Here is a 9,524-nt window from a genome sequence, read left to right on the forward strand (position 1 = left end):
TCCCAGGCAATGAGATAGTGTGGGACCCCGGATGCACTTTCATCGAGCCCTGTTATATAGGAAAACTCAGTGCCAAATGCTTAATGCACAGACTACCCTGTTCCAGTAGCTGAAGTTTATAACTTTTTAGATACTCAACCCATTAGGGGACTCGAACACTTTCCAACAAGGTGGCAGTTGCACGCTGTATCTAATACACCTTACTTCAAAGCCATAAAGAGAGGAAGGAATTCTGGGGTATTTAACCAACCAGAACTCCAATCCTCTCCCAGGCAATGAGATAGTGTGGGACCCCGGGTGCTCTCTCATCGAGCCCTGTTATATGGGAAAATTCAGTGCCAAATGTTTATTGTACAGACTACCCTGTTCCAGTAGCTGAAGTTTATAACTTTTTAGACACTCAACCCACCAGGAGACTTCAACACTGGCCAACAAGGTCGCAGTTGCTCGCTGTATCCACTACACCATACTTCAAAGCAATAAAGTGAGGTAGGAATTCTGGGGTATTTAACCAACCAGAACTCCAATCCTCTCCCAGGCAATGAGTTAGAGTGGTACCCCGGCTGCTCTTTCATTGAGCCCTGTTATATGGGAAAACTCAGTGCCAAATGCTTATTGTACAGACTACCCTGTTCCAGTAGCTGAAGTTTATAACTTTTTAGACACTCAACCCACCAGGGGACTTCAACACTGGCCAACAAGGTGGCATTTGCACCCTGAATCCACTACACCATACTTCAAAGCAATAAAGAGAGGTAGGAATTCTGGGGTATTTAAACAACCAGAACTCCAATCCTCTCCAGGCAATGAGGTAGTGTGGTACCTCGGGTGCTCTTTCATCGAGCCCTGTTATATGGGAAAACTCAGCCTCAAATGCATAATGCACTGACTACCCTGTTCCAGTAGCTGAAGTTTATAACTTTTTAGACACTCAACCCACCAGGTGACTCGAAGACTGGCCAACAAGGTGGCAGTTGCATGCTGTATCCTCTACACCATACTTCAAAGCCATAAAGAGAGGTAGGAATTCTGGTGCATTTAACCAACCAGAACTCCAATCCTCTCCCAGGCAATGAGATAGTGTGGGACCCCGAGTGCACTTTCATCGAGCCCTGTTATATAGGAAAACTCAGTGCCAAATGCTTAATGCACAGACTACCCTGTTCCAGTAGCGAAAGTTTATAACGTTTTAGATTCTCAACCCACCAGGGGACTCTAACACTGGCCAACAAGGTGGCAGTTGCACGCTGTATCTAATACACCATACTTCAAAGCCATAAAGAGAGGTAGGAATTCTGGGGTATTTAACCAACCAGAACTCCAATCCTCTCCCAAGCAATGAGATAGTGTGGGACCACGGGTGCTCTTTCATCGAGCCCTGTTATATGGGAAAACTCAGTGCCAAATGCTTAATGCACAGACTACCCTGTTCCAGTAGCTGAAGTTAATAACTTTTTAGACACTCAACCCACCAGGGGATTCGAACACTGGTCAACAAGGTGGCAGTTGCATGCTGTATCCACTACACCATACTTCAAAGTCATAAAGAGAGGTAGGCATTCTGGGGTATTTAACCAACCAGAACTCCAATCCTCTCCCAGGCAATGAGATAGTGTGGGACCCCAGGTGCTCTTTCCTCGAGCCCTGTTATATGGGAAAACTCAGTGCCAAGTGCTTAATGCACAGACTACCCTGTTCTAGTAGTTGAAGTTTATAACTTTTTAGACACTCAACCCACCAGGGGACTTCAACACTGGCCAACAAGGTCGCAGTTGCACACTGTATCCACTACACCATACTTCAAAGCAATTAAGTGAGGTAGGAATTCTGGGGTATTTAACCAACCAGAACTCCAATCCTCTCCCAGGCAATGAGGTAGAGTGGTACCCCGGCTGCTCTTTCATTGAGCTCTGTTATATGGGAAAACTCAGTGCCAAATGCTTATTGTACAGACTACCCTGTTCCAGTAGCTGAAGTTTATAACTTTTTAGACACTCAACCCACCAGGGGACTTCAACAATGGCCAACAAGGTGGCATTTGCACCCTGAATCCACTACACCATACTTCAAAGCAATAAAGAGAGGTAGGAATTCTGGGGTATTTAAACAACCAGAACTCCAATCCTCTCCAGGCAATGAGGTAGTGTGGTACCTCGGGTGCTCTTTCATCGAGCCCTGTTATATGGGAAAACTCAGCCTCAAATGCATAATGCACTGACTACCCTGTTCCAGTAGCTGAAGTTTATAACTTTTTAGACACTCAACCCACCAGGTGACTCGAAGACTGGCCAACAAGGTGGCAGTTGCATGCTGTATCCTCTACACCATACTTCAAAGCCATAAAGAGAGGTAGGAATTCTGGTGTATTTAACCAACCAGAACTCCAATCCTCTCCCAGGCAATGAGATAGTGTGGGACCACGGGTGCTCTTTCATCGAGCCCTGTTATATGGGAAAACTCAGTGCCAAATGCTTCATGCACAGATTACCCTGTTCCAGTAGGTGAAGTTTATAACTCTTTAGACACTCAAACCACCAGGGGACTCGAACACTGGCCAACAAGGTGGCAGTTGCATGCTGTATCCACTACACCATACTTCAAAGCCATAAAGAGAGGAAGGAATTCTGGGGTATTTAACCAACCAGAACTCCAATCCTCTCCCAGGCAATGAGATAGTGTGGGACCCCGGGTGCACTTTCATCGAGCCCTGTTATATAGGAAAACTCAGTGCCAAATGCTTAATGCACAGACTACCCTGTTCCAGTAGCTGAAGTTTATAACTTTTTAGATACTCAACCCATTAGGGGACTCGAACACTGGCCAACAAGGTGGCAGTTGCTCGCTGTATCTAATACACCATACTTCAAAGCCATAAAGAGAGGAAGGAATTCTGGGGTATTTAACCAACCAGAACTCCAATCCTCTCCCAGGCAATGAGATAGTGTGGGACCCCGGATGCACTTTCATCGAGCCCTGTTATATAGGAAAACTCAGTGCCAAATGCTTAATGCACAGACTACCCTGTTCCAGTAGCTGAAGTTTATAACTTTTTAGATACTCAACCCATTAGGGGACTCGAACACTGGCCAACAAGGTGGCAGTTGCACGCTGTATCTAATACACCATACTTCAAAGCCATAAAGAGAGGAAGGAATTCTGGGGTATTTAACCAACCAGAACTCCAATCCTCTCCCAGGCAATGAGATAGTGTGGGACCCCGGGTGCTCTCTCATCGAGCCCTGTTATATGGGAAAACTCAGTGCCAAATGCTTTTTGTACAGACTACCCTGTTCCAGTAGCTGAAGTTTATAACTTTTTAGACACTCAACCCACCAGGGGACTTCAACACTGGCCAACAAGGTCGCAGTTGCACGCTGTATCCACTACACCATACTTCAAAGCAATAAAGTGAGGTAGGAATTCTGGGGTATTTAACCAACCAGAACTCCAATCCTCTCCCAGGCAATGAGGTAGAGTGGTACCCCGGCTGCTCTTTCATTGAGCCCTGTTATATGGGAAAACTCAGTGCCAAATGCTTATTGTACAGACTACCCTGTTCCAGTAGCTGAAGTTTATAACTTTTTAGACACTCAACCCACCAGGGGACTTCAACACTGGCCAACAAGGTGGCATTTGCACCCTGAATCCACTACACCATACTTCAAAGCAATAAAGAGAGGTAGGAATTCTGGGGTATTTAAACAACCAGAACTCCAATCCTCTCCAGGCAATGAGGTAGTGTGGTACCTCGGGTGCTCTTTCATCGAGCCCTGTTATATGGGAAAACTCAGCCTCAAATGCATAATGCACTGACTACCCTGTTCCAGTAGCTGAAGTTTATAACTTTTTAGACACTCAACCCACCAGGTGACTCGAAGACTGGCCAACAAGGTGGCAGTTGCATGCTGTATCCTCTACACCATACTTCAAAGCCATAAAGAGAGGTAGGAATTCTGGTGTATTTAACCAACCAGAACTCCAATCCTCTCCCAGGCAATGAGATAGTGTGGGACCTCGGGTGCTCTTTCATCGAGCCCTGTTATATGGGAAAACTCAGTGCCAAATGCTTCATGCACAGATTACCCTGTTCCAGTAGCTGAAGTTTATAACTCTTTAGACACTCAAACCACCAGGGGACTCGAACACTGGCCAACAAGGTGGCAGTTGCATGCTGTATCCACTACACCATACTTCAAAGCCATAAAGAGAGGAAGGAATTCTGGGGTATTTAACCAACCAGAACTCCAATCCTCTCCCAGGCAATGAGATAGTGTGGGACCCCGAGTGCACTTTCATCGAGCCCTGTTATATAGGAAAACTCAGTGCCAAATGCTTAATGCACAGACTACCCTGTTCCAGTAGCGAAAGTTTATAACGTTTTAGATTCTCAACCCACCAGGGGACTCTAACACTGGCCAACAAGGTGGCAGTTGCACGCTGTATCTAATACACCATACTTCAAAGCCATAAAGAGAGGTAGGAATTCTGGGGTATTTAACCAACCAGAACTCCAATCCTCTCCCAAGCAATGAGATAGTGTGGGACCACGGGTGCTCTTTCATCGAGCCCTGTTATATGGGAAAACTCAGTGCCAAATGCTTAATGCACAGACTACCCTGTTCCAGTAGCTGAAGTTAATAACTTTTTAGACACTCAACCCACCAGGGGATTCGAACACTGGTCAACAAGGTGGCAGTTGCATGCTGTATCCACTACACCATACTTCAAAGTCATAAAGAGAGGTAGGCATTCTGGGGTATTTAACCAACCAGAACTCCAATCCTCTCCCAGGCAATGAGATAGTGTGGGACACCAGGTGCTCTTTCCTCGAGCCCTGTTATATGGGAAAACTCAGTGCCAAGTGCTTAATGCACAGACTACCCTGTTCTAGTAGTTGAAGTTTATAACTTTTTAGACACTCAACCCACCAGGGGACTTCAACACTGGCCAACAAGGTCGCAGTTGCACGCTGTATCCACTACACCATACTTCAAAGCAATAAAGTGAGGTAGGAATTCTGGGGTATTTAACCAACCAGAACTCCAATCCTCTCCCAGGCAATGAGGTAGAGTGGTACCCCGGCTGCTCTTTCATTGAGCTCTGTTATATGGGAAAACTCAGTGCCAAATGCTTATTGTACAGACTACCCTGTTCCAGTAGCTGAAGTTTATAACTTTTTAGACACTCAACCCACCAGGGGACTTCAACAATGGCCAACAAGGTGGCATTTGCACCCTGAATCCACTACACCATACTTCAAAGCAATAAAGAGAGGTAGGAATTCTGGGGTATTTAAACAACCAGAACTCCAATCCTCTCCAGGCAATGAGGTAGTGTGGTACCTCGGGTGCTCTTTCATCGAGCCCTGTTATATGGGAAAACTCAGCCTCAAATGCATAATGCACTGACTACCCTGTTCCAGTAGCTGAAGTTTATAACTTTTTAGACACTCAACCCACCAGGTGACTCGAACACTGGCCAACAAGGTGGCAGTTGCATGCTGTATCCTCTACACCATACTTCAAAGCCATAAAGAGAGGTAGGAATTCTGGTGTATTTAACCAACCAGAACTCCAATCCTCTCCCAGGCAATGAGATAGTGTGGGACCACGGGTGCTCTTTCATCGAGCCCTGTTATATGGGAAAACTCAGTGCCAAATGCTTCATGCACAGATTACCCTGTTCCAGTAGGTGAAGTTTATAACTCTTTAGACACTCAAACCACCAGGGGACTCGAACACTGGCCAACAAGGTGGCAGTTGCATGCTGTATCCACTACACCATACTTCAAAGCAATAAAGTGAGGTAGGAATTCTGGGGTATTTAACCAACCAGAACTCCAATCCTCTCCCAGGCAATGAGGTAGAGTGGTACCCCGGCTGCTCTTTCATTGAGCCCTGTTATATGGGAAAACTCAGTGCCAAATGCTTATTGTACAGACTACCCTGTTCCAGTAGCTGAAGTTTATAACTTTTTAGACACTCAACCCACCAGGGGACTTCAACACTGGCCAACAAGGTGGCATTTGCACCCTGAATCCACTACACCATACTTCAAAGCAATAAAGAGAGGTAGGAATTCTGGGGTATTTAAACAACCAGAACTCCAATCCTCTCCAGGCAATGAGGTAGTGTGGTACCTCGGGTGCTCTTTCATCGAGCCCTGTTATATGGGAAAACTCAGCCTCAAATGCATAATGCACTGACTACCCTGTTCCAGTAGCTGAAGTTTATAACTTTTTAGACACTCAACCCACCAGGTGACTCGAAGACTGGCCAACAAGGTGGCAGTTGCATGCTGTATCCTCTACACCATACTTCAAAGCCATAAAGAGAGGTAGGAATTCTGGTGTATTTAACCAACCAGAACTCCAATCCTCTCCCAGGCAATGAGATAGTGTGGGACCTCGGGTGCTCTTTCATCGAGCCCTGTTATATGGGAAAACTCGTTGCCAAATGCTTCATGCACAGATTACCCTGTTCCAGTAGCTGAAGTTTATAACTCTTTAGACACTCAAACCACCAGGGGACTCGAACACTGGCCAACAAGGTGGCAGTTGCATGCTGTATCCACTACACCATACTTCAAAGCCATAAAGAGAGGAAGGAATTCTGGGGTATTTAACCAACCAGAACTCCAATCCTCTCCCAGGCAATGAGATAGTGTGGGACCCCGAGTGCACTTTCATCGAGCCCTGTTATATAGGAAAACTCAGTGCCAAATGCTTAATGCACAGACTACCCTGTTCCAGTAGCGAAAGTTTATAACGTTTTAGATTCTCAACCCACCAGGGGACTCTAACACTGGCCAACAAGGTGGCAGTTGCACGCTGTATCTAATACACCATACTTCAAAGCCATAAAGAGAGGTAGGAATTCTGGGGTATTTAACCAACCAGAACTCCAATCCTCTCCCAAGCAATGAGATAGTGTGGGACCACGGGTGCTCTTTCATCGAGCCCTGTTATATGGGAAAACTCAGTGCCAAATGCTTAATGCACAGACTACCCTGTTCCAGTAGCTGAAGTTAATAACTTTTTAGACACTCAACCCACCAGGGGATTCGAACACTGGTCAACAAGGTGGCAGTTGCATGCTGTATCCACTACACCATACTTCAAAGTCATAAAGAGAGGTAGGCATTCTGGGGTATTTAACCAACCAGAACTCCAATCCTCTCCCAGGCAATGAGATAGTGTGGGACACCAGGTGCTCTTTCCTCGAGCCCTGTTATATGGGAAAACTCAGTGCCAAGTGCTTAATGCACAGACTACCCTGTTCTAGTAGTTGAAGTTTATAACTTTTTAGACACTCAACCCACCAGGGGACTTCAACACTGGCCAACAAGGTCGCAGTTGCACGCTGTATCCACTACACCATACTTCAAAGCAATAAAGTGAGGTAGGAATTCTGGGGTATTTAACCAACCAGAACTCCAATCCTCTCCCAGGCAATGAGGTAGAGTGGTACCCCGGCTGCTCTTTCATTGAGCTCTGTTATATGGGAAAACTCAGTGCCAAATGCTTATTGTACAGACTACCCTGTTCCAGTAGCTGAAGTTTATAACTTTTTAGACACTCAACCCACCAGGGGACTTCAACAATGGCCAACAAGGTGGCATTTGCACCCTGAATCCACTACACCATACTTCAAAGCAATAAAGAGAGGTAGGAATTCTGGGGTATTTAAACAACCAGAACTCCAATCCTCTCCAGGCAATGAGGTAGTGTGGTACCTCGGGTGCTCTTTCATCGAGCCCTGTTATATGGGAAAACTCAGCCTCAAATGCATAATGCACTGACTACCCTGTTCCAGTAGCTGAAGTTTATAACTTTTTAGACACTCAACCCACCAGGTGACTCGAACACTGGCCAACAAGGTGGCAGTTGCATGCTGTATCCTCTACACCATACTTCAAAGCCATAAAGAGAGGTAGGAATTCTGGTGTATTTAACCAACCAGAACTCCAATCCTCTCCCAGGCAATGAGATAGTGTGGGACCACGGGTGCTCTTTCATCGAGCCCTGTTATATGGGAAAACTCAGTGCCAAATGCTTCATGCACAGATTACCCTGTTCCAGTAGGTGAAGTTTATAACTCTTTAGACACTCAAACCACCAGGGGACTCGAACACTGGCCAACAAGGTGGCAGTTGCATGCTGTATCCACTACACCATACTTCAAAGCCATAAAGAGAGGAAGGAATTCTGGGGTATTTAACCAACCAGAACTCCAATCCTCTCCCAGGCAATGAGATAGTGTGGGACCCCGGGTGCACTTTCATCGAGCCCTGTTATATAGGAAAACTCAGTGCCAAATGCTTAATGCACAGACTACCCTGTTCCAGTAGCTGAAGTTTATAACTTTTTAGATACTCAACCCATTAGGGGACTCGAACACTGGCCAACAAGGTGGCAGTTGCTCGCTGTATCTAATACACCATACTTCAAAGCCATAAAGAGAGGAAGGAATTCTGGGGTATTTAACCAACCAGAACTCCAATCCTCTCCCAGGCAATGAGATAGTGTGGGACCCCGGATGCACTTTCATCGAGCCCTGTTATATAGGAAAACTCAGTGCCAAATGCTGAATGCACAGACTACCCTGTTCCAGTAGCTGAAGTTTATAACTTTTTAGATACTCAACCCATTAGGGGACTCGAACACTGGCCAACAAGGTGGCAGTTGCACGCTGTATCAAATACACCATACTTCAAAGCCATAAAGAGAGGAAGGAATTCTGGGGTATTTAACCAACCAGAACTCCAATCCTCTCCCAGGCAATGAGATAGTGTGGGACCCCGGGTGCTCTCTCATCGAGCCCTGTTATATGGGAAAACTCAGTGCCAAATGCTTATTGTACAGACTACCCTGTTCCAGTAGCTGAAGTTTATAACTTTTTAGACACTCAACCCACCAGGGGACTTCAACACTGGCCAACAAGGTCGCAGTTGCACGCTGTATCCACTACACCATACTTCAAAGCAATAAAGTGAGGTAGGAATTCTGGGGTATTTAACCAACCAGAACTCCAATCCTCTCCCAGGCAATGAGGTAGAGTGGTACCCCGGCTGCTCTTTCATTGAGCCCTGTTATATGGGAAAACTCAGTGCCAAATGCTTATTGTACAGACTACCCTGTTCCAGTAGCTGAAGTTTATAACTTTTTAGACACTCAACCCACCAGGGGACTTCAACACTGGCCAACAAGGTGGCATTTGCACCCTGAATCCACTACACCATACTTCAAAGCAATAAAGAGAGGTAGGAATTCTGGGGTATTTAAACAACCAGAGCTCCAATCCTCTCCAGGCAATGAGGTAGTGTGGTACCTCGGGTGCTCTTTCATCGAGCCCTGTTATATGGGAAAACTCAGCCTCAAATGCATAATGCACTGACTACCCTGTTCCAGTAGCTGAAGTTTATAACTTTTTAGACACTCAACCCACCAGGTGACTCGAACACTGGCCAACAAGGTGGCAGTTGCATGCTGTATCCTCTACACCATACTTCAAAGCCATAAAGAG

Source organism: Procambarus clarkii, unplaced genomic scaffold (genome assembly GCF_040958095.1).
Source record: "Procambarus clarkii isolate CNS0578487 unplaced genomic scaffold, FALCON_Pclarkii_2.0 HiC_scaffold_115, whole genome shotgun sequence".
Classification (NCBI taxonomy): Eukaryota; Metazoa; Arthropoda; class Malacostraca; order Decapoda; family Cambaridae; genus Procambarus; species Procambarus clarkii.